The sequence below is a fragment of the Pectinophora gossypiella genome, chromosome Z (genome assembly GCF_024362695.1).
Source record: "Pectinophora gossypiella chromosome Z, ilPecGoss1.1, whole genome shotgun sequence".
Classification (NCBI taxonomy): Eukaryota; Metazoa; Arthropoda; class Insecta; order Lepidoptera; family Gelechiidae; genus Pectinophora; species Pectinophora gossypiella.
Genome location: NC_065433.1, coordinates 13,320,580 through 13,345,833, shown reverse-complemented (window position 1 = coordinate 13,345,833; position 25,254 = coordinate 13,320,580).

Here is a 25,254-nt window from a genome sequence, read left to right as displayed (position 1 = left end):
ACTAAAACAAAACGGCACTTAGTATATACGCATCGATTCAACAATTGCCAATTCGAACCTTAATTTCCTCTTAGTAGCTTGGCAACAATATATCTACTCAACTTACGTATTATAAATGATCATGGTTCTTTGTTAGAACACGAGTGAAGTTTCGTACCACACATCTGGGTTTTATTAGAGAAAGGGTCACTGTGCTTTGACACTTTCTGTGACGATGAAGTCTACAAAGCTGCCACAATCTCCGTTATTGGCCGATTTTGTGTTTGCTTTGGTACAATTTCAAAGTTCTTTCGTTGACTGCGCATCGTTCTTGTTAGTTCACGGCAAATATTTACTTCTATGATATTGTTTTCTCATATGTCGTACGAAACCCCTTGTTTTGTGAGTATTAAGACATTGAATAATATTTATAATAATATAGATTGGTCATGGATTGGTACATAAGTAGGTATTATAATCTCCATTCATATCTACTGCATTTAAACAGAAGTGTAGAAGTAAACTAAATTGTTGTTATTATCCTCGTCTGTACTCGTTCTACCGCGAATTGTTCTTTACAAAACTTGAATTGAAAAGCCTTCCAGGCTCAATTTGAATGCAGGAAAACTTTGCAATAGCTTTTATTCCTTGTCGGAAAGTAAATGAATTTACGACTTACGATGAATCGAGTGTTTTTTCTTTCGATGGTAGAAAGGTAGTTATCCGGAAATTTTCAAGTTTTGACTTTTGTCTTAGTTGGTAGTGGTACCAATAAGACAGAAATTAACTTTAACAAATTAAAACATAATGAAATAAAATCGGTACCTTTATTTGCTAAAAGATACTTAACTCAGTTGAAACTATGAATTAATTTCTATTTTGCGGATGCCTCTGTTTCAACACTATTTCATGGATCATTCATCTGTGCTATGAATAATGTCTATAAATACCAAACGACGACAAATACACGAATGATTTTAACTGCTGGCGTTGTTTTAAATCTGTAATCATTTACTTTTAAATGTACTGAATAATTCGTAATAATTCGTATATAGCTTTAACTTAAGGTTTACAAAATCATGGAAAATTTGAGAATTCTGGGAAAACTGGAGGTGGGCGCTGAATGTGTATGTGCACTTATAGACCAAAGACACTTGGTCGCGTCGTCGTACTGTTGCAACATTCAGTCGTCAGTCGTCGATCGAGTGTCGTTGGACTGTAAGCGCCCTTTCGCGGCAGCTAGTGGGTCAGAAAATTGCGATTTTTCTCAAGTATTATTTGAAGTACTTAAACACGAAATATACTTATATAGTACAACAGTTTAGGGGAAATACCTCTAAACACAATACTTAGTAGAACTTTCAAGGATGCTCACTCGAAAAGATTTGTACTTTTCTGGTTGTTGAAATATAAACCTTAAGATTTGTTACACAGTTTACTGATATTTCGTCGATGACGACGATGTGGTCTAGGGTGGATCACACTTACCTAGCAAATGGCTATTAACTCTAACCTTGAAGACTCCCAGATTATAACGAAAGGAAGAGACGAAACGTTTAGCGCGGATTGGTGGTATATTCACAACACAAGGATGGAATACCCGCCGACGTCGACGCCTAGTTGTCCGTAATTCCTGCGCACACTCACATTTATAAAAGACCGACAGACAAGCTACCCTTCATCTGTGGTCTAGACTTTGGTGTCGAGAGAGACAGTGGTCTATGAGCTTACTCTCTCGAGTCATTAGGCAATGGTTTATGAGCTTTCTCTTTCTCTCTCGATCTCTCGAAGCTGTACCAACATTTCAGTTAAGCTATAAGCGTTACGGGATTTTGCTTGTGGATATTATTTATGGTTCATCAAAATCACAAATGGTCAATATCGATTACGTAAGTGCCAGCGATTCAAAGCAATCACTCGGGCCGGCTGCAGCGGTGTAACAATTCAGTGTAGCTACTTACTGTATATAATTTTATGAGAATAGCGTGGGCTTATTAGCCGGTATCGGCAACACACACGAAGTTCCTCAGCGATTTGATTGGCTGCGTGACCGAAGCTTTTGGTGGTCGGTTTTGCTCTAAAATGCAAATGAATTTATCATGTAATGGAAACCCGGGCACGTGCTAGTTGCATTAGTTATTCATTGGAGCCAGGCCACGTCATCACGGAATCTACGTATGTTTAGAATAGTATTGACTGAGCGCAGTGCATTCTATCAGCAGTGTTTAATTATTAGCTACTTGCAAAATTGATTGCTTCTGTGTTGTTCATAGGTAATGGATATCTTCGGATTAAAAGTAAGTACGTTAGTATTATTGATTGCAGTATTATTTTTCAGGTAGCAAGAAATTGTCTAGATAAATCTTGTAGGTTAATACTTGTCAAGTAAGTATGAAACTTTTAAACTTAGCAAATAGGAAACTTGTGAAATCTCTCCCGATCATATTTCTAGAGCCGATTTCACTAAAAGTAGAGTGCCACAAAGGTGTTTAACGTGTTGTATAGGTACTGGACAGAAATCAAGTCCCTTTTACTTATATTTACGTACTTACGTATTATTTTTTTAAAAGATTTTACACTCTTTACTACAGCCCATAATATGGAACTGAATTATAAATTAAATTTATTTTGTCTACGTGTTTGGTCAATGATTAAGTAAATGTTTTTGTAATGACATAACTGAGAGTCAATTGTCTCTAAAATAGCTAAAACCAATTCATAAAGTCAAACCCGATTATAGTTCTTATTCTAAAAATAGTGTTGCGACGGTGTGACCGGCTATTCAGCCACACTTTCCCGATACAGGACTACCGATCCACTTTCGAATGTGTGTTGTTAATTTAGAAATGCTGTTATTGTTGGAAGTTGTAAAGTAATACATACATCATGAGTATAGAATAAGTAAATAAAAGGGGTGGCATCAGTGTCGTTTAAAAGTCCTTTGTGCGAGTAGGATAGACTGAGGGTCTAAACTCGGCAGTTTGAAACCAGAGACCCTCTGTTCCAGTCAATTACCTTCCGAGTATCTAAGGTAGACCTGTGATAAATTTACGTCGTGACCTGCATCAACAAACTCGAATAAAGTCCACGAATTTTATCTCTTCTTTTATCTTATTTTCTTACTCGCTATACAGAAAATTTTAGAGGCGACACGTAGTAAAAATATCAAGAGGCTGTTAAAAGGTAAATTTAAAAAACGTGTCTGAAATTATAACCCGCTTCTTTTTTCGGCGCAAACGTATTTGCATTTCGCCTGGGGAGTGGTCCATTTACATCGCGGCTTCGGTTCTCAACAGATTTTTCTCAGTTTATTTATTGTTACGATTCATTCGTGTGTTCACACATTTATAAAAATCTTTCATGTGTGCATATATTACGAGGCGACGACGACGTCATGAATTACAAGGTACTTATGTGGAAACGAATGACTGCGTTCATCTCTCTCCCTGGCACGTCCATATCCTCGTGTCACGTAGCTACCTACTCATATGTCTCCGTTACTACATTAATATCCACCATAACCCTACTAAATCGACTCCTTTGTTTCGTAAAATGCAATATTCAAATAAAATATATTATGTTATTATTTAAGTTTATCGATGTAGAAGAAGTGACATCCATGTTTATCATCAGAACGCTTAGTCTGTACACATAGCAACTTATATAGGTACCGACGACACTTTTGATAGGTAACACATTTGATTATTATTTTAGACCGTGACTTCGAAATTGGGATCGTGTGTTCAGTATAAAATAACTGTCCCAAGAGTCATAATTATAATAATCAGGTGAACTTTGGCATCGTACAATTATCTATTGGATTCAGATGATATGAGTTCCTACTCATTTACTGAGTGGAACTCATTTACTGACTGGAATTACAGTAACATGTAGGTACGTAGTTAGTAAACTTTATTAATAAAGAAACGAATTTAATTAATGTATAAACTTTTAAATTGTCTGATGTAAACGATTATTATTAAGTATTTAATATTCCTGCCTGAACGTTTGCGAAAAATTTTCGTTGGAGAATAATCAAATGTATTTCTATGGAAAACAAATGATGCCTAAAAGAGAATAAAGGAAAAGGCAGTTGAATGAACAAGTGATTTTTTTGAGAACGAATCAGTTTCATTTGGACTTTGGAGTTTAATTGCTGGGTACCTAATGCGGTCATTAGTCATTGTGAGAAGATGGCGGCGGCGAGAAGATCGCGAAGCCTCTCTTTTAAAAAAATAGCCGCCGTCGCTGCGTCCATATTCATCAGACCAAAATTATTGCTGTACACTTCAGTACTCTTGAACCAACCATTAATAAATCCAAGGTTCGCGTAAATTCTGCAAACAAAATTTTGGTGTAGCTAGTTTTAAATAAATCAATTCCTTTCTATCGCTAAATAAATTTATTTTTTATTATACCTACTTAGTACTGAGCGTTTCTCACCACAGAGCAGTTCGCACCATAAACACTTTGACATTATCAACCGCTGAGGTTTTCATTCCTAAAACTGTGGATATATTACCAACCATTCAATGTAAAATATTATGTTACTCAGTGGCGAAGGAAAACCTCGTAAGGAAACCCAGAAATGCAGTTCTCTATTGTAAGTCACAAAAAATTACATCCTAATTTTCATCATCTTAACGTTTTTATTCCAAAGTATCAATTGGTTACTTTACAGTTTTCGAATCATGGCCGCCCGTGTTTCGGGTCTTGTAATACATACTTAGATAAAAAATAGCATTTTTATTTTTTAATAATAAAATATTTCAAAATTATCTTAATAAAAAAAATATTGGATAATTATTGTTACCTAAATGATAAACTACCATATTATGACATATTTAATATTTTATTGTTACAACTGTCAAGAAGCCAATTGTCAAAAAAACACCTAGTCGATGACAGTCATCGTCAGTCATAATCATAAGTAAGTACGTCAATCCCATACGTTTTATGCCCAATACACTTTCACGTTTCGTAACCGTTTCTAACTTAGTTACCCCCAAGTAAGAGACTTTACTTTTGGTTAACACTTTTATACTGTCCCAATTAATAGCTTTTTGTTTTTCAGTCATTTTATTTCCATGTAAACTTCTCATAAGTACACATTTGAAATTATAAACATTGTCATTATAACAGCGTATTCGTTTTTTTCCTCGACATAGTTCTTTGCAGTAACTAACCGTGTGTGCTTGGCTGTCTAGAAATGAAAATGATAATTACTTTGTCCAAGCTTGTTGTATTAACACTGTGTGGCGAATCAAAAATCAAGAAGCAGAAGTGGTGTATTTTAGACAACTCATTTTTATGACTCAATATTAGAAATTTTCAAAAAAGTAGGTCATAGATAAATAAACTAAAATATGTATATGGTGTCATCTTGACTTCCGTGTCCGTAAACTAGTTGCGCCTCCGGTTTCACTTTAGCAAGACGTTCACAACAACTACGAGTAATAAATCGAAAGCCCCTTTGGTTCACAAACGTGAAACTTGTTATACAGGAAGGTTTCAATTTCCTAGTTTAATGATTTATTTTTTATCTTTGTAATGAATTTAGTAATCGCTTTCTCAGATTACTAAGACACCAGATTACGTGTACGATAAGTGTGCAGTGATGAACGAAACATTAATATTTCTCATGGACTTAATGCTTTCATAAAACATTGTTGATACGCGTACTAAAACCCTGACGTCGACGTCCATTGATCGTGTGTCGGTACTAAATAAAATGACATAGCATTCAACACAGATTTATCAGCTGATGAATACTAAATGACAGAATAATGTATTCCGAAGCAGGAAAACGTACGGCTTTTTAAACGGTTTTATTTAATTTGACCCTGTAATTTGTGCTTCAAATCTGAACATTTTTACAATTTCCTTTTTAATATTTATGTCATCTGCCTATTCTATTCTTGTCAAATAACAGCTGTGATGAATTAAAATACAACCGTTTCACTTAAAAAGTTTTTATGTTAATGAAATTGTACTTAACTTAATGTTTCAATATTACGTAGATAAGTACATGACATTTTGACCGTGGCCTATTTATTGTCCTTTGACTTGAATAATAATGCCATGAATAGGTACTATAACATTAGATTCTGTACCTGTGCCTATAGTAGTAGGTATATGACACAGAGAGTACACATAATACCAGCGTCATGGTTTTCGCCGCGACTTGTGCTGAGCGAGGCCCTTTTATTTCAGGACGTCCACCACCACCTTATGATCATTTCGACGAATATCCCTTATTGTGTTTTGTAATTGTTTTGTGAAAATTTTAGGTGATGTTATTGTTTTGTTTTTGTGTGTGCTGTCCTTTTATAATAAACAATTTATAATCTATTCTATTCCACTCCATTTTATTCTATTCTACGTAACTTGCAGCTATTAATATTATCTAATGCATCAAACAGTTTGGCTACACAGTACAATAACTTGATTAGTTAGAGTGATCCCCTCATTTTGCATAGCTTAACGTAGTGAACATTATCGCACAACAAAACTACATGTGAATACAAGTCCAATAAATCAACAGGCCATTAGCTTTAATTCCTTTAAAGCAGCGGTCCTCAAACTTTTTTGGTGAAGGAACCCTTTTGAAAACTAAACATGTGACGGAACCCTAAGATAGTTCTCCAACTATCTACTTACACATACTATCTACTTACTATCTTTTTACTGAGATTATACACATATAAGCTGAGAGCAGCTTATATGTATAATATGATCTCAGTAAAAACACATTGCACATTTCCAAATACGTCCAAGGTAAAAACACCAACATAAAATATATGAATAGGCATTTCTTATTAAAACTTTTTTATCGTAGGTAATTTTATTAGTATAGGTAATGTCAGCAGGTATCTATTTTGTTATAGCTGCTAGCGGAGCCTTACCAGTGGTCTCGCCGAGCTTCAGGGCTCCACCGAACACACTTTGAGTAATACTGCTTTAAACCATTGAACAACAATCCCAACAACGGAAATCCCTATCGTTACAATAGGTAATTGGACTTGCATTGTGATACAATGCATTTTTTTTAATTAAAAATACTTAATTTACCTTTTATCCAAGATGTTTTAAAGAAACGCCAGTGCAAGAGTACTCTGATCCGGCGTGTATGGATGAAGACTTTGATGAGAGTGGAAGAAGCGAAAGTGGTGTGTCAGGATCGTAGTGAATAGAATCCCGTGGTCGCTGCTTACCCCAACGGGGATTTGGCGTGATCATATGTATGTATCTCCTTTGTTTTGTCACCTGCCTTTAGATGGCTTCTTCTTATAATCGTCGACATTTCCCCACCCCGAAGTTTTTTATTAAGAAGAACCATTTGTATTTGAGATCAGATTATTTTTACCAATATTCTGCAGTTGCTGTAGTTTCCAAGACACCCTGTACAAGTAAGTAGTTTAAAGTTGCGTGAATACAGTTCGCAAACAATTTTGATCACGTACACGTTGCTTCCCTTTCATCCTTGTCGCGACCCAATCTGGTGAGGAGCATCAAGAATATTTCCCAAATTTCTAACGAAACTTGTTAGTGTTTACAGCTAAAAGTAAATAAGGAGTCTGAGAGCTGTGTAACATTGTTTTTCTGGCCTTGAAGCTCTGACGACGCATTTTTACTTTAATTTAAAAATAATATTGTTTACGGCAACTTTACTGGCAACGTAGTCGAATTATTTATTTTATTTAGTTCAAACCAGAGGATTCAGAAAATTGACGAAACTTTTGAGAAAAGGTAGTGTCCTGCCCTTGCCCTTCGCTTTACTCATATTCAGTTAAGTACTTACATTTTAAAGAATATTGTGTCAGTAGGTAGGTATAACATCATATGTGTGCCACGCATTGTTAATAAGTAACTCTCATCAAATTTAAATACTTGTATAAGCTCACGTGGTTGTATTATACTGTACAGTCACAAATTTAGAAGTGTTTTAAGAGTCTTTGTTGATTTTTGGTAGTAAAGTAGTTACTTAAAAATATACACGTTAGCTTCATTCTTTAATTTGGGCAGTAGTTGTAAAAAGGCTGTTCAACCAAAAAAATATCAAGCAATATTGGTGGAAAGCAGTGGGTCAATTTTCAGTAGAACGCCGAATTTGGTCTGGCGTTGGACCGGATTTTACCCAGGTGAATTATTAGCACCGTCATCCTTTACAGGACATTGTGTTCGCTGAGCTTTATGCGCTTGCTTCGTTCAAACAGATTTCCATAAATATGATTTCTCTCAAAAATAATACGCTGTGAGAACTTTGTTTAAAAATATATGCGAGAGTGTAATAAAATTATGTTGGACATAATTCCAGGTACATACCTACTTATTGGACGAAATTACTAACGATTTTACCTTAATGATATTAAGGTTCTTCATTACAGGAGAGTGTGTTTACTAATATTTAGGTATGTAGGTAACCAATACAATTCTATAATTACCATTAAACCATTGTGACCATTCTACCAACCTGCAGTGGAGCTAAGTGGTGGAATATTCCCCATAGATGACATAATGCGGCTGTGGGACGTACCAGACTTGATATTTAGTGGAGTCAATGAAGCGTTTCACTTCTAACTTGCCAGGGACAGGTCCGATTTTGATGATTTTTTCTTTTGTAGGGTAGTTCTTTTATAGCATTTAAAATCAGAAACATCTTGAGTGGGGCAAATAAATATTTTGATCATATAAAAAATGGAGTTGCAGTACTTTTCTGGTTCTGTACAGAGACTACTTCCGATTAGTACCCCAAACCGCGTCTGTACGTTTGTCTGTCAGAGGATCTCAAAGTTCAACCTTTAAATGGCTGTATCTTTTGAACCATATTTTTGATACCTAGTTGAAATTGGCACAGAATATGCATTATAGAGGATATTACACCAAATAAAAAAGCCGTAAGTGCAAAAAAGAGAGATACATGTCCCGTCCCCCTATTCATGTGACGATTTTTTTCAGCGTCTTTTTGGCCTCCCTCTGTAAATAAACAGCAACACATACGATAAATCCTCTAAACTAGAAATATAAATAATAAAAACTTCGAAAAGTTCAAACTTCCTATACAGGAAACTTTTTTTATCAATTTCTTATTTGATAGTTGAACAAACGTTTTGCGGATAAAATAAATGAATGATTTTCTGTTTAAAATTAGTATAAGTATATTTTTTCTTGTGAATCGATTTCGATGAAACAAACCTTACAGTAGAAGGTTTATTTGACACAACACACCATCAAATTTATTCTATCGTTTTTATTCCATTGTTGAACTAACTTTTACACGCCTGCAACTGCGGACAAAATTAAAAAAAAAAATAGCAATGTCTTCTACCTATAATTCTACCTACCAATTTTGATAACGGTGTTTGATGAATTTGCAAACAATTGCAAGCAAGCAATAAGAAAAAAACCGTGGCGCAGTGACAGAATGTGGGCATGAATTTCAGATAACATGTTCAAATCCCCTTGTAGACTAACAATTCGCTTTTTTTTAGATTTCTGTATTCATGTCTGAGTAACACCGATAAGCTTTCATCGTCACGACGACATGGCTTGGAGGATCTAAGTGACAACGTAGGTATCGTTATGACATAATACCTCATTTTTATCAGCAGTTTTTGATCAAAAGAACATAACATAACATACATAACAGCCTATATACGTCCCACTGCTGGGCACAGGCCTCCCCTCAATCAACCGGAGGGGGTATGGAGCATACTCCACCACGCTGCTCCAATGCGGGTTGGTGGAGGTGTTTTTACAGCTAATAGCCGGGACCAACGGCTTAACGTGCCCTCCGAAGCACGGAATCATTTTACTTTTTCGGACAATCAGGTGATTCAAGCCTGAAAAGTCCTTACCAAACAAAGGACAGTCTCACAAAGTGATTTCGACAATGTCCCCATCAAAAGAAATCCCGAATTATTACATTTTTGTGACAACATTGGCTGTAACATTTCAATTTCAACCCTCATTAATTAATTTATTAATTTACTAAGTACTTAATATAGTAGTTGCCAATGGCGTAAACCAGAATAATAATAGGCATAAACCAGATTGGCTATCTAACAAAAGAAAAATATTTCACATACGTAAGTAATTTTTAGTGATTGTACAGTTTCGCAATGTCAGTCACCTAAGACTACGTTATTATTATATGATCTGTGCCTAAGACCTATCTTAGGATCTAGATTGAGGCACGTGAGCCCTAAGTATAAATATAAACTGGAGGTTTCCAAAGCTTGTTTCCCCTAAAACGAACATATTATTATATAATGAATATACATACATATTATGTATATATATATTATTGTAATTTATTATTATTGAAATTGAGTTTGTATGCGGGCCAGAATGAGAAATTCTTATTATGGATCACGAGGATAATAATATAAAAATGTATTGCTTATGGTGATTTATTAAAAGTATCACACCCCTCCAAGTACCGTATTAGTACATAAACAATGTGTTGTTGTAAGAAAATATTTTACCATTTTTATCTTCAAATATACCAATATAAGAAAACTGTCTTGGAGATTTAGTAAGAGCATGAGGTGTTCATTAGAGCGTGCAGTGTCGCCAGTTAGTGCCATCACCCCGTAGAGAGCGTGCAGATATAGATCAGAGACAATTTAAAATAACAAGTATTTATAGAGATATTTTACACGTGTATATTAAGTGAACGCTATAGTTAGCTACTACAACAGTAGGTACTAATGTACACAACATAAAGAGCATAAATATTGTGTAAACCGGATCATAGACTGTTTCTAAAAATCTAGTGCATCAGCCTGCAATGTCCTAACCAAAATAGGGCCAGTCACCCAAAGCATTCCAAAACTGTCCTCATCAGGAATCGAACCCGAACTTCTAGATCGTCAATCCAACGCTCTAACCACTAGACCGCCGAGTGTTAAGGATAAACTGACCAACAATATCCAGTATGTGCCGCAGTCATTTATAAACCGTATTACCTATCAACCTACATTATCCATATAAGTACTTAGTCATGGAAATTCAATGATCACGTAGTGCATAAACAAACGTAAACATAGCATCACGGCAGATGTGTAATATAAGTGTAACACCATGTTTTAAGCCCCATGTAATAGGACGTGTAGAAAAAGTAATAATGAGAGTTCACAGCAATTGTTAGGCACCTAATGTAAAAAAGAGACATAATATCAACAAACAAACAGTGAGCAAGTTTGGCTTACAATATATAAGTAGGTAACCGAAATTCACGAATAGAATTTCCAATCGAACATGAATTGAAACGGGTTATTAGTTAGTAGACATATTCCAATCGCACTCCCCAAAGACTACTAAATCCTGTCGCTATCTTCGGAATGCTATAAGAAATGTGATATTATAAACTTTTATATTTCCTACTGGATACGAGCCTGACTCAGATCGCCACAAAATTTGATTTAATCAACCTTCACAACACAGACCAGGTGAATTTAAGTTCACCCTATCTCTCAAAGCTCTATATTCTGTTCATTTCGTGTACCCTGACTTCCTGACGTAGGTTAGTTGGATTAATTCCAGCAAGTGACTTGTTTTTGAGCGAATGGGTAATTTACGCGCGCGCGCACCTGGGCGCATACGACGGTCTATGTTGATAGCGGCAGGACCGTAGTCAGGGCAATAAAAATGCCACTTCCAGCTAACTAACTTTGTTGACTGAGATTAACTGCGTATTAAGCCCCGTGTCAGCGAATTCAAACTATACAATTTTAGTACTAAACACAAAAGCGACTCGAACTATTATTATTAGATTAGCGCCAAGTGCCGTACTTGTACTTGTGCCGTATTGTGTCAGATAACAAAGCATGGTTTAGAGGCATCGCTCAAGTAATTTGAATTAAAAGTTAATACTTATAGAGTATATTTATGTAGGAATATCCAATTTTAATCAAAGTGAATAAACAAAAAGCCGCACATAAAATTGTCCTTCATTGACCCCTATCCGTCGAGAACGAGCACAAACAGGCCCTGTATGAGAGTCCATTTCCAAAGAACAAAACACTACCCCAAATGAAATTCACTTTATTTCGTCACGGGGGCGAAATTGTCGAGCCGGCGACCCATTGTGCAAGTTACTGAAGTACCTACTAAGTAAAGATGTCTGAACTATAATAACGGTTCCGTATATTGCCGTAGTTTCTCTAGGTTCTACCTACCTACTTTGAACAGTTCGAACGCCGTATTTGTAATTGAAATATGTATTAGGTAGTTAAGTAAGTTTAAAATCACTGCAGTGTTGTTGGTACATTAACATGTAGAACTAAATGAATAGATAAAGTCGAACCAAAGAAATTTTGAATTAAGTTAATGAATTAAGCATTTTGCAAACCCATTATAATGCTTAATTTAGTCTGTAATTTAACATGCCAGTAAAGAGTGAGTAAATAACAGATTTCATAATTTAATCACTTAACCAAATCATTAATTAAGCTTTTCATTTTATAGATATATAGGTATGTTTACTGCACACAATGCCAGGAAAGCGGGATAAGCGTTTCGTATCGCGGGATTTTGTTTGTGGGTTTATACAAAATCCTGCGCCCGGACTCCGCTTGTTTCGCTTTTCGAAGTCTGTGCGCAGCAAGCAAAAGTGTAGATTCAATGTAGGTATGGTTCATATTCGTACTCTGCAACAGACTTTCTTGCAAATAGCTGAAACAATCAAGGAACATAACAGCTGGCGAGGATTGAGTGGATTTTACGTATATATTATACATCTCTGCCTACCCCTTCGGGGACACAGGCGTGATGCTGTGTTATGTTATTGTTAAGTAAAACATGTCTTATTTCACATAACAACAGATATAAGATCATTTTCTGACCACGTCAGTATAGTCCTTGATCTTTAGCTAATCCGAGGTTCCCTTTGCAGACTCTACATGTCTCACAGCACGTAATTCAATTTGTGCCTTTTGCGTCGAGGTTTGCTCCACAAAGTAGCTACCATATTACAAAGATGAATAACACGCTGGCCACACACTGACACTCGGTAACATGCCAAAAAATGTCACATACCATTCTAGATTCCAGTCAGAAGATACCTTTATCGTATAATATGTTCAAAGAAAAACAGCAACTTTGCATTGAGAAAAAATATGATCTAAGTTTATTTTGCCACGAGTGCATTAATTATGGTACGATTCAACCTTTTATTAAATTAGTATATGAAGTGTTAAAATGTCTGAAAATCCTTTTTTCGACGTCCCGTTTTTATATAAAAGAATGGGTTACGAGTGGTAGTGGTGGTGGTAGTAACATGGGTTGCATTGAAAGTCATTGTAACGTGAAAGGTGAACAATACAAATGATCGTTCGGAACATAGAGATAAGTGACGGGATACACGTGCCACAGAGCGGCTGGTTCCCGCTAACTATGGCCAAAATTATTTACATTAGACTGGTTTTAATGCAGCACGCGGTTTGTAATTATAAGGGCAATGAAACTTTATTATATGCTAATTAAAATTTCGGTTTGAATAACGAGGGAAATTACAGCTTGCCACTGAAAGCAATCTCGGTAATTGCGTATCTACTGCCGGTAATTTTTTCAAAGACGCACGCAGATCGTTTTAATCCGGGCAAGCGCAAACCCAAACCACAAATTACATTGTAGGTAATATAGCTAATGAAAACGCAAAGGATATGTATATTGTATTTATATGGTATATTGGGTTTAAAAAACAATTACTGTACATGGTAACTGATTAGACATCTAAGCTGGCACTGAATGACATTCCGCGACAAGGACACAATTATCCGTATCTTACTGGATCGTAACATGAAAAAGCCATACTCTTATTTAGGAGACTATTGATCCTTTATGAGAATCGGCTGTTACTGAAAGCTTTTAAGCACCAATAATAGTATATTTGGCTGCGTGTGGGGACCAGCCGCCATTAACTTAATTGAAATCCTTTAGGATTTTGCAGGCAGCAGTCTGAATCAATTCGTGCCAAAACGCTCATTGTTTAGCGGCCGTCGTTATCAATTCGCTTGAGTATGCACTTTTGTTAAACATTATTATTGACTAGCGAATACTGCAAGCGCAACATCAATTTTAATGTCATTGTAAACAAAATAATGCAACTGTAATCTCTCAAATATTAGCACCAACGGATAATGTTATTTTGGTATATTAACTGAAAAGTACCATATGTACTCCAAAAAAATACACAACCTTAGCTAACTGTATGAAAACATTACGTTAATCCCGTTTTCGTCTTAAAGGAAATTTCTAAGTAAAGAGGAGTTTTTATTTGATCAAATTCAAAATCTAAAAGCATATTATGGAATTAACATACTTCGTCGAGAAGTTTGTAAGTTCAACAACGTGCCTTCGTAGCCAAAATCGCTTTTAGCCATTAGCAGTTTGTTATGCCACGCACGGGCTCTCTCTCGATAATCTGTTATTTTATTTGACACCAGCGACGTGACAAGTCGGTGGGGTGCAACATTTTACCTCCAATGTTTCTACCCCGTCGGATAATACCGCAAAAGATAAACGTTTCATGCTACACAAAAACTTAATGGGGAAAAATCAGTACGCGATTGTAACATAAACATGGCGACTATAAACTGCAGACCGAATATACGTCGAAAAATGCTAGCGTTTAATTTTCTTCAGTTCCGATTTTCTGGCTAAAGTATTTTAGTTAAATTAAATGAGAACTAGTACTACAGGGTGTAACGGAAGGGGGGTATCAAGCCGAAAGGGGACAAAACTATACCTTATGTAGATCTTATCTGCAAAATTTCAATTAAAAAAAAACACTTTTGATATTTTTTTCAATTTCAGTTAAAAAAATATTTTAATATTTCCAGCATGTAAAAAACACGGCACAGCACTATTGAGGTCACTGTTCTTAATCCACTCAAATATTGGCACTACACAAATCTCCTAGCGCGTCCTGGTCGCCTGGTACTCGCGGCGCTCGCACGGCCGCGATAGGTACGAAATTCGAGCGGGCGGCGGCTTTGGCGGCAACGTCAAAAGGAGTCGGCGGCCGATTGGAACAATCCGAGTCGGCGGCACGTCGGCGACTGTAACAAACAAGAATGACACTAAAGCATCTAATAATTGGAGTCATTTTGCTTTGACAACTATTCTCACATTATTTTATGACGTGTAAAATAAGTTAAAATTACCTACTTGTTTAGGTAAGGTATTTAATTTAATAGTAAATAGGAAAAAAAGTGTGAAAGTGTGGGTAAGTAGGTAGGTAATTAATAATTAGACTTACGTTTTACAAGAAAGGTTCGAAATGTCGTCATCCCCGTTCGATGCACAGACCTGCCGCTTCATCTGTCCACAACACTTTCGAAGCAAAGTCTGGTGAGCTTTCCACTTGAACTCGGTACCATTCTCAGAATGCCACACGAGGTAAATAATCAGCAGGAATTAGCTCGGGCGTACGTTGCATGTGGTAAGGTTCGCGTGGTAGTCCTTGGGTTGGCTGCACGGCTAGTACGGCTTCTTCAAACTCCGGATCACGGGTCGCCGAGCGGCCAGTCTCGGATGACGCGTGGAAAGAGCCCGTTAAATGCAGTAGGCGATTGACCATTTTCCTGAAGCAATGCAGTGAAGGCAGTTGCCTGGCTTCATCAGCTGGTCTACCTTCTATGAATCGCTGATACAAGTTCCGTGCTTCACTTAAGTTGCCATCGCCGGCACCCACACACATCATCATTTCATAATAACCTACATTACTCAAAGACACCTCGAACTATCACTGATCACAGTTATCACAACAAATCCAAATTTCGAACTTCACTCCACAGATAGTAAACAAGCACTGACAAATAATTTGACAGTTTACTTTCGTGTGCATGTTTCTATCTCTTTTGGAATGCTAGTATCCTGGTACTTAAGGGTGTGTTATTTCTTTGTGCGCAATAAAATATTTTTATGGTATTGTTTGAATGAATGAATGAATGTATTGTATTTTATGAAAGTAGGTACGTATTTTACTTTGAACCTAGAAAAGTAAAAAAGTCGTTTATCTAATAAGGATCACCCGCGCTCACACTCTGGCACTAACACAGAATTGCCACGTTTCTTCGCAAATATCCCGCGCAATAGCAGAAGGCGAAATTAATCTGTCAATAATAAGACATACTATCACTCTGCCCGTATCCCTAATGGGGTGGGCAGAGTCACAAGAACATCCCATTAGCGGTACGAGCATGATAATTATTTATGTACCTATGTTATGATTACTTGTGGCTCTGTCTGCCCCATAAGAGATAAAGGCGTGATATTATGTATGTATGTTTGGTACGGGCATGTAGCGATACGAGCGTGTAGTGGTAAGTGAAATTCCGCAGTCTCTGCCTACTCCAATGGGAAAAAGGCGTGATGTTATTGTTCACTGTTGGATAATACACGACTACAATTTAGGAAGGAAAAAAAATACAAAAAAAAAAATATTTTTTATCATGGTTAATGATAACTTCCCCTTAACAGCACCGCCATTTTGAATTTCGGGTGCACTAGGGCTTGCCGATCAAAAAATGTCTATCGATAATCTATCCCGACCGAGAGTCGATCGATAGCAAGACTATTGATAACTCGGAAAGTGGGAACATTTTCGATTTTATTACCTAAGTGCAATACAATCGATAGTATCGTTGCGGATTAATAACAAACTATCGATAATTTTGCCCTCAGTCAGTAGTATTGCTACACTCCGATAGTATGGTTATTTTGAGTGGGCTGATTGTCTAAACTGAATTTCAATAACTCAAAAGTCCATGGATTTAGATTTTTTGAAAAGCTATTTTTTTATTTCTACCAATCAAAATCGTAGTTGAAAATGATTATGATCGATAATCGATACTGAACTATCGATAGTTTGAAACACTAGCGTGCCTTTTTCTATTCGCGAGCCCTGGCATCCTGGTACAGGGTATAAATCCCATTAACTGTCCCAATGCAATTTGCAATTCCGTGCTTCGGAAGGCACGGTTGGTCCCGGTGACTACTTACTCATGTAAGAAAGTAGTTATTACATGAGTCATGTCAGGGGCCTCTGGCGGCTCAATAGTTACCCTGACACCAGGGTTGATGAGGTTGGTAATCCACCTCACAACCCACACGATAGAAAGATTTAAAAAAATACTGTTATGTGTTTTTAATTCCTTGTACGCAATAAAGTATTATTGTATTGTACGAAAGTACTTATTTTAAGATTACTTTTACCATGTCATAGTAAAAGTAAAGTTATGTTAGGTAGGTACTTTACTTGAGAAATTGATTTTGTCTTTACTATGTTGTAAACGTAACATTAATGTCTCGTTAATAAGATACACAATCACTTGCAGCTGCTCGTATCCCTAATGGGGTGGGCAGAGCCATAAGTAATCAGAACATACTAACATAATATCACGCCCGTATCACTAAGGGGTAGGCAGTCACAACGGTACTTGAGAAATTTATTTTGCTTTTACTATGTTGTAAATCCCCAAGGAATTCTAAGAAGCCTCTGACGTTGCCGGTCGCCTCAGGGAGGCACCCCGTCTGGCCAAGGTGCCGGACCCGGTAGTTGGCGGCTCCTTCACACTCCAGTAGCACATGGGCCGCTGTCTCGTCCATGCAGGTTCTGCACAGGGGCTTGTCGGTGACACCTAGTGTAAACAGATGTTTGTTGATATCACCGTGACCACACAGCTACACCTGCTACCTGCAGCTGTTACCTGTATTAGTGGAGACCTCTTCACATTTAGAATTCTTTTGGAGAGACAACTATTGATGTTGGGTAGTGCCAACTTAGCCTGCCTGCATTTATTTACGGTGGTTCATAGTCTGGTGTGTTTGTTCATTCCCAAATACCCTAATACCGAACTAGCTTTATTTGCGGATGATACAGCCATCTATTCTTCGTGCCGTGGTCGAGTTATGATGACCGGAATTCTCCAACGCGCCAATGCCTTGGGCAAGTAGTTTCGCAAATGGAGAATCAAGGTAAACCCGGAGAAAAGTGCAGCGGTGTACTTTTCAAAGGGCTATTATAATACGTCACGGTCACGCTGTCAACTTAAGTCATCAAGATGTCTGGCAAGCCGATCCCTTGGGAGGAGCAAGTCAAATATCTCGGCGTAGTCTTAGATAGACGTCTTACTTTCAAGGCCCATATCAAACGTGTGCGCGATCGCGCCACGTTTGTAATGGGCCGTGTTCATTGTCTCCTTAACAAGCGTAGTAAATTATCCCTTTGGAATCTACACGACTTGCATCCGTCCGATCATGACCTATGCAGGGGTAGTTTTCGCTCACGCGAGTCTCTCTCAAATCCACCGTCTACAGGAAATACAAAATCGTTCGTGGTTCCATCGCAATGAAAATCTGCACATTGACCTAAGTCTGCCAACCATTGCCCAATGGCTCAAATTAGTTTTTTTGATTCTGCTCCGCACCAACCAAATCCCCTGGTAGTTGCGGCTTCCGAATACATCCCGCTTAGGAACGGTACTGAATAGCATCGGCGTCCGAAGTATGTAATACGATCCCGACGACCCGATTACTCTAGCCATAGAATCAGCCAATCAGCTCGCGACAACAAACATTTCAGGACCCCGATACCGACACCGCCGGCGTGGTCGACGACTTCCCTCAATCAGCGCTTATCGCTATCGACTTACTAGGGTCGTTTAATTCTTTCAAATATTTTTCCTCTCAGACGACGCCCTGAGCCGAGGTTCGCGCCCAACTGGGCACCCTCAGGCCTGTTGTCTTAAACGTTGTACCGGGTAAGAGCCTTCAGCGCTCCCCATTTGTCCGGCCAAGTAGTTAATGTCATTTGCGGCAAAACTTCGATAAGTCACGTCAAAAAAAGGTGTGTTTGTTGGCTGCTCTCGTTCGTAGCAGCGAGCGGACCTGTCCGAATGAGATCGGCAATATCGGTTCCGGACCGATGGCTGTTACCTCCCGTTCCCCTTCTGGCCAACTCGTCCGCCGCGTCGTTACCTCTTGAATCACTGTGTCCTTTGATCCATTGTAAAGTGAGGTGTTAGTATTTGCACACCTTAGTCAGTGATTGGTGGTAACTGTGTATGAGTAGTAGTAGTTGTTTAGGGCCTGCAAAACTCTGAAAGTATTCTAATGAAACTGTCCCGTACCTAGCTAGCCATGAACGCATTCGCCGCTAGTGTGATGCCCATTTGACCTGGATGACGGTGTTAAGGGAGCCTGATATTACGTAATCATAAAATAAAGCATACTACACAAGGAGACGAGATGCATTGTAAAGTACATTTCTTTATCAACTATTAATGTAGGTAATCGACTACATTTTTGGACAAAACTTGTACAACAAAGTGACTCTGCCCATCTCAGTAGCGCAGTAAGTGTGATATTAGATATGTGTAATTACTTGTAGCTCTGTCTGGTCCATTAGGGATAAAGCCGTGATTTATGTATGTTCACATCTTGTTCTATCCTATTGGTTGTGAGGTGGATAACCAACCTCGTCAATCCTGGTGCGAGGGTTATTATTGAGCCGCCAAATGCCCCTGACATGGCTCATGTAACGACTACTTATTACATCAGTAAGCAGTAACCGGGACCAATGCCCATTGTTTTTTTAACTATTGTGTCTGGAAATCTTGGCCTCACAAGGATGAAACAAAACAATTTAAAAAATATTGATTAATATGGCCATCACTGGCACGTTTACCCTTTACTAGGGCAGGCATAAATAAAAGAGGTGGTAGCTGTTCACTCAAAAGTTAAATACCTTGAACAGCTGATTGCTACGTAGTGTTGTGCAAATTTGAATTTATTACATGAAGACCTGGAATTCAATTGCTCATAACTAATGCAAATATGAATTTAGGCGGCCAATACTCTCGCATGTGATTTGTAGATAGTGACAGAGTAGGCACACTTCGGGTTGATACCCCCGTTCCGTTACACCCTGTATATTACTGGCGCTTTAAAAACCTAGGTACGTTCATAAATGATATTTTTATAATAATAGATATTGACATCAAATGTCGAAACAATACCGTGCATAATTTGAAAGCGACAAAACAATAATAATATTGAGATATGCAAGAAATAATGGACATACTTAAACATTAAATGGTTTCCCTGTATCGTAAAACAGACTAGAAACTTACACAAAAGTACCTACGTAAACACTGCCAGACCTAGAACAAACATCCGTATTTTAACTATAGTCCGGCAATCTCGTGCGCGACCCTCCTGCGGGGCGACAGACGGTGGCGGGGACGGGGTAGCGCGTCATCCTTTTGACATTCTAGAACACGGCTGCACACGTAGAGAAGTGTGCCAGGATAAATCTTGCAATAAGTTGTACTTACTTGTGACGTAATATATGTAGGAGTGAATAAAAAGATAGAACTATTTTATTTTATTTTTATTATTATGCTTGAGGACCAATTATTAGGAAAACTAAAATATTAATAGATTGTTTTATTATAAATCAATTTCCATATCGCTTTCATTTTCACTCTCCGTTTGATATTCTTCGTCACTTCTCCTTGATTTCTCCGTGTTTTGCTCATTAATTATTTATGTACAACCTCCTTAAGTTGTCTTGAGATAGCCTTACTCATCCTCAAATATTAATCTCGTGTGCGTCGCCCTCAAAGTAGTACAGATTATCAAGCACGTGTTGCCGCTTCGGCTGCGCGGCCGAGACTGCCGTACTTGACGCGCAGATGCACGCGTTTCCCTTCCCCGCTACACCACCTGCTACCCGCTGACATCTTAGCTACCCCGTCCCCGCTACCGTCTGTCGCCCCGCAGGAGGGTCGCGCACGAGATTGCCGGACTATAGATAATGTTAGTCCAGCCGGAAATCGAACCGCACTGACCAACTAAACCAATCTGCGGATATTTAAAGTGTTTTCCTTGTATCATTTTGACAACGGTCGATTACAACAAATATATCCTATACAGGATGTTTCAATTGATAACATAAACTTTTCATTTACTTACAACTTAATTATTCTTCGCCCTACATCAACGCCACATGAAATCTCACGCAAATACAACCACCTAAGTAAAAATAAACAAAAGGTGTTGGACCTTTTCGTATATATTCTCATATACACGTATAAAAGAGGCTGCGTAACTTACTGGCGTCCCATATAACTCGCTAACTAAGACAAATTTAGCAAAAGGTCCGAAGATGGACCCTTCCCCCAATTAAGCAATTAGGAGCGGTTAACCCTCTGGAAATTCAATAAGAGTTCACTACGAGTATAAAAGCAAACGGCATAAAAAACGCTCAAGTAAAAAGAAATATTTTTAAAAATAATTTAAGTACGTCTGAAAACTACATAAACTTATTTTTCTTTTTTGTATACTCATGATATTGGAGAATTTTATTAATAAATAAGTAAGTAGGCGCAAGAAATCGTCCCTACGTTATTGTTAATAAAAATGCTCAACGATATTGTATGTCTATTGGAAAAGTATTTTTGAGACCATTTAACATTATCTAGCAGCTATTAACATAGCTGTCTCGAACTGTAATCAGTTCTCGAATTTAAATAATCAAATTCATAATAATAAATATAAAATTCATAAATACATCATATCGATTTTATTTTTACTCGAGTGAATAATCGATTTGTAGGTTATATATGTCATAACAATACTGGCTAGAAAAAAGTTGAGGCTTTTGGCGGGCTGTCATTACGAAAAAACTAAATAATTTTCAGAGAACAAATGAAAGTGCATTAGAACAGAGAACAGAAATCAGTGAACATTCAGATTATTCAGAAACAGATCAGAGCAGAAATAACAGTGTATTTTCAGATATAACAATCAACAACAGTTTTACCAGACTTCCTGTCGATGCGCAGGAAGAATATTCAGTTAAGTCTTATAATACTTATATATTTTCCTAATTACTTAGATATCAGTTATGCTATAGGTATTTGTATTTTTTGGTATAAATCGACAAAAGGAACAAATGAAATTGCATTAAGAGGAGAGAACAGAAATCAGTGAATATTCAGATTATTCAGAAACAGATTAGAGAAGAAACAGTGTGTTTTCAGGTATAACAATCAACAACAGTTTTATTAGACTTCCTGTCGATGCGCAGGAAGAATATTCAGTTAAGTCTTATAATACTTATATATTTGTCCTAATTACTTAGATATCAGTTATGCTATATTTGTATTATCCGATACAAATCGATAAAGAGAACAACAGACAGTAAACAGTAAAACGGATAGTAAAACAAACAGTAAAACATTGCAGTAGGTAATATCGTTGTGGTGATTTATCATGTAATCAGATGAATTTATCAAGGCAATCAGGTGGACAGGGATGGCTGTAAGGGGCGGTTGGAGGCCATTCGCGGGGTTTCACCCCATATTCAAACATCGTGGGTTTTTTACCCTATATTTAGACAGCTATGGGCATGTTGCCCATTTGTGGGTATTTTGCCCCATAGGTATTCATATAACTATGACACATTTCAGTTTTGGAATGTGATTCAGAATTCAGATAATTCGTGACCTTACATGATTATGTATGGTTCACGACAATAGCTGACGAGGAGTGGATATACAGGGTGGCCCAGAAGTTCAGGTTCAAAATAAAAAATTAGAAAGAGGGGCTCATTAGCTACCAGAAACACCCCCATGTATGTTCAGCAATTATTTTCGGTTTAGGAGATATGACCCATTTTGTACCTTTTTCTAGATTTTCTACCTTACTTCAGAAATAATCATTTTGTCGCTATCCCTTTCTTAATAATTATTTTATTTTACTTCACAACTACGCCTAAGTCAGTGTACCGCTCAATAAAAGATAAATCAAGTGAAATCAAAGATAAAAAAAAGTTATCGGAAGTCAAAGTGAGAATTCGACCGAAATTGTTACAGTTGTTAAAACTTCGCCGAAGAATAATAAACACATGAGATTGTCATGGACACTGAAAGTATTTCTAAAAACTGCTCCATTTAATAGGCTTTTAGAAACATTCAAAAAAAGTACCCTTAATACGGGCAAAAAACTAAGTAATTAGCCCTCAAAGATTGCAAGACAGACAGATTTGAAGGAAATTTGACATTCTCACACAATGTAGCTGCTACTTTCTAACGTTGTTAAAGGTGCTCAAAGACACATTTTCAATTAAAAGTAAATAAAAATCACACTTATAATCGCTAACAGGGTACATAGCAACCATCCGAAGACAAAACTTGCGGTCACTTATGGTATTCGTATTTTAATGAAAGTACATACATTTCAAGGAAAAAGTTATCCTCAAACACTGTTGGTGATTCATACTATTGTATACTATGAATCACTAACAGTGTCGCTAAAAGTATTTCTAAAAACTGCTCCATTTAATAGGCTTTTAGAAACATCCAAAAAAGTACCCTTAATAAGGGCAAAAAACTAAATAATTAGCCCTCAAAGATTGCAAGACAGACACTGTTGGTGATTCATAGTATCCATTAAATGGAGCAGTTTTTAGAAATACTTTCAGTGTCCATGACAATCTCATGTGTTTATTATTCTTCGGCGAAATTTTAACAACTGTAACAATTTCGGTCGAATTCTCACTTTGACTTCCGATAACTTTTTTTTATCTTTGATTTCACTTTGATTTATCTTTTATTGAGCGGTACACAGACTTAGGCGTAGTTGTGAAGTAAAATAAAATAATTATTAAGAAAGGGATAGCGACAAAATGATTATTTCTGAAGTAAGGTAGAAAATCTAGAAAAAGGTACAAAATGGGTCATATCTCCTAAACCGAAAATAATTGCTGAACATACATGGGGGTGTTTCTGGTAGCTAATGAGCCCCTCTTTCTAATTTTTCATTTTGAACCTGAACTTCTGGGCCACCCTGTATAATAATACTATGCTATACACCTCGGCCTACCCCTTTGGGGATACAGGCGTAATGGTATGTGTGTGTAATGTATGAGAGAATTAATATTCGCAACAGTATCGGTTATAAGTAAAAAAAAAACTATTTACTAAAAAAGATTCGTAAAACTTTATTTTTTAACTAACATGGTGTGTGCCAAATAACTTTCACCTCCGTCAATCCTAAGGTACTGACTATTGCCAGACATATCTAGTTCAGTAAGTGTCACAAGCGTTATTTTGTAGAGCATGTTTTTTCAATAGTTGTTCCATTGTTAACTCGAATATAAATACGTATAGGCCTAACTCAAATGTTAGCTATCAAGCTGTCTAACTTTGTTATGATTTAACACTGGGGCCTAGGCATTATTAATCCGCTCTTGGAGTAAGCTTTTCCCAGAGCGAATGAGTGAATTGTGGTGATCGCTGTAGGTGGGATTTTCCCCTCAGGCAAATAAAACCTAAAACTGTCGCACCGCTAACGCTTTGTCCACTAGCCAATACCACTATCAGTTTCTTTTTGACTTTCTGTATAAGTACAGCAACACAATAATGTGGCTATATTTTTTTACGCAGGAAAATATTTTTTTCTGTCCCTTACATTAACTCTTATTTACCGCTTAATACGGACACACCACTTTTGCTCCGTCCACTCTTCAGTCTTATTTAATCATAATAAAACAAACCACTTAAAACTAAAGAAATATATACAGGTGTTAGTGACATCGTAACGAAAACTTTGAGGGATGAATCAAACCATGATTCTGAGTCGATATCAAGTGGATTTTTCCGTCGCAAAAACCATGTATTTTTTTTAGTTTTTTTTAATTATTTTCAATTCTATACTTTTGCGATGGAAAATTCCACTTGATATTAACTCAGAATAATGAGCTGAATCATCCCCCTCAGTATTCGTTACGATGTGACTCACACCCCGTACAAGTACATACGGTAGGTATGGGTGTTAGTGACACCGTAACGAATATTGAGGGGGATGATTCAGACCATGATTCTGAGTTGATATCAAGTGGAATTTCCTGTCAAAAAAATCATAAATTTTTTTGTGTTTTTTTTAATTATTTTCCTATCCATACTTTTGCGACGGAAAATTCCACTTGGAAAATTCTGAGTTGATACTCAGAATCATGGTCTGAATCATCCCTCAAAGTTTTCGTTACGATGTCACTAACACCCTGTATATAAATTATAAAGTAAAAATCAGTTACAATACGCTGAAAATATGTTCAGATTTTATGAAGTCGAGTTTATGAATTTATTATACTAGAAAATATGCTATCGTACCATTTAAGTAAGTAACTCCTTTGACAGACTAATCAGTCCAGCGTATTAGGTTAGCGGAAGTGCACGCCTCGTACATTAGGGCTAGCTC